Source organism: Hydra vulgaris, chromosome 09 (assembly GCF_038396675.1).
Source record: "Hydra vulgaris chromosome 09, alternate assembly HydraT2T_AEP".
NCBI classification, from domain to species: domain Eukaryota; kingdom Metazoa; phylum Cnidaria; class Hydrozoa; order Anthoathecata; family Hydridae; genus Hydra; species Hydra vulgaris.
The window spans coordinates 14,320,001-14,322,500 of record NC_088928.1 but is presented as its reverse complement, the minus strand read 5'-3'; the positions used below and the strand labels follow the sequence as shown (position 1 = coordinate 14,322,500).

The 2,500-nt window shown below is 30.0% G+C and overlaps 1 protein-coding gene across 1 annotated transcript in view; it reads left to right on the top strand.

Moving 5' to 3' along the window:
- The window catches only part of LOC100198075 (potassium voltage-gated channel subfamily D member 3), a 37,436-nt gene that overhangs the window by 7,495 nt on the left and 27,441 nt on the right, over nucleotides 1-2,500 (top strand). The gene's annotated exons all lie outside the window — the stretch shown is intronic.

Genomic DNA, 2,500 nt, shown 5'->3' with positions numbered 1-2,500 from the left:
TATATATATATATATATATATATATATATATATATATATATATATATATATATATATATATATATATATATATACATTTATATATATATATATATATATATATATATATATATATATATATATATATATATATAGAGAGAGAGAGAGAGAGAGAGAGAGAGAGAGAGAGAGAGATATATATAAAGATATGTATATAGATAAATATGTAGGTATATAGATATATATAGATATATATATATATATTATCTACTATAGTATATTTATGTGAGCACTTGCTCGCTTTTTTTGCTTATCTAAATGGATACGGGTTTTTTAGAAAAAGAAGAAAACGAAGAATAATGAATGATAAGATTGCTGCCCCATCCCCAACCCTCAGTCAATGTAGCAACACTCCACTGCTAGTCAGGCTATTTGTCAGTTGATGTATGTACTGAAGCCCCTGGCAGCAGGCTATTTCAGTATGACGTAACACTGCTCACCTAAATCAGCAGTATAAGATATATAGATATATTACGGAACATTGCCATATATAAGCATTTTTTTGCACCAAAAAAAAATGTCCTCAATGCCGAATTTGTTTCGACGGCAATGAGTGTATTTGGGCCCCACCCAAATTCACAAAGGGTCCAGAATAGACTTTGATATATATATATATATATATATATATATATATATATATATATATATATATATATATATATATATATATATATAGAGGGAAGAGGAGGGCAGTTTAGTACAGGGGTAGTTTAGGACAATGCGAATAATCCAAAAAGTACTAACTCTTCAACAAAGTTAAATATATTCGTAGACTGAAAATACTTTAATACGTAAGTGTCATAGGATTTCTTTCACAAAGGCAGTCAGGTAGCTTTTCTACGACCGTTTTGTGGTTTTTGATATATTTTCTAATTTTTTTAATTCTTAAGTGTAAGGATTTACAAAGAAATTTACTCCACCCAAGGAATTATTTTTTTTAGGAATTATTTTTCAAGGAATTATTTTTTTTAGTGAAAGGGATATGTTTTTTCAAACTTATCTTCAAATAGAATTATACTAAGTTTAAAAATGGTGCGCAATTATAAAAAGAAATGTGAAAGATTTATATTCGAGGAAAATTTAAAAATTGCAGTAAAACATGTTTTTGATAAAACAATGAAGTTAAGAGAAGCTTCTGGTGTATTTGGGTACTCTAAAAGTATGTTAGCTTACAGAATAAAAATGCTCAGAAATAATAGAAAATCGAAAGGTTCTAACTTTTCAATCAAATATTATGTGAATCAAGTATTTACTTATGCAGAAGAAGCTATGTTAGAAAATTATATGTTGAAATCATCAAAAATAAATTATGGTTTAACTTATTGCCAAGCTAGAATTTTAGCTTATGAATATAGCAATGCTTTGAAATAATATCCTGGACTATAGAGCCAAAATAAAATTGCTGGCATTGAATGGATGAAAGGATTTATGATAAGACACGAAAAGCTTTCTCTGCGCAAACCAGAAAATACAAGCCTATCAAGAGCAACAAGTTTTAAACGTCAAAATGTGAATGAATTTCAAATCAACTTAGAGAGTGTACTCTGTAAGTCAGAGTAATATTCTCAAGAACGCATATTTAACATAGGCAAAACAAGTGTCATGACTGTTGTGCAGGCACCAAATGTCATAACTCAGCATGGTCAAAAGCAAGTTGGTCAAAGCGTCTCAGCTGAAAGAGGGCAGCTTGTAATTTTGTGTGCTATTATAAATGCAGTTGGAAACACTATACCACCAGTTTTTATTTATCCTAGAGCAAGATTTCAAGAGCGTATGTTAACAGGAGGACTTAATGATTGTGTTGGATTTGCTAACAATCCCAGTAGTGGATGGATGACAGGAGCACTTCTTATATGAGTGCTCGAACATTTAAAGTTACATTCAAAATGCAATAAAGAAAAGAAGATTTTGTTATTGCTAGATAACCATGAAAGCTCTTCAACTTCAACCTCTTGATGTTTCAGTATTGGGTCCTTTTAAACAAAAAATTTCTGTATCTCAAAATGACTGGTTGTTAAATCACCCAGGAAGAACTATAACAGTTCATAATTTAGCCAGTATAGTAACCCCTGCATATAATAGCTCATTTACACCAAATAATATTACTGCAGAGTTCAAAAAATGTGGTATTTTTCCTTTTTCAAGAAATGCATTTACAAATGAAGATTTTGACTATTTAGAAGTAACAAACCGAAGCCTTAATGGCATCTCTTATCAATCTAGTAATAATGACAATAATAAAAAAAGCTACATTGATTTTAAAATTTCAAATGTTAGTGATCATTCTATAGTAAAAACGTTTGAAGCTACTGTGCAAAATAATGAGTCACTTAATGCATATAAAAACTCAACTGATGAGCCGTCACATCCATCTGCACCAGTTCCATCTCCTGAAATGACTAGACAATACCCAAAAGCACCACCAAGAAAGAAAACATCAAGAGGCAGAAAAAAAGGAAGA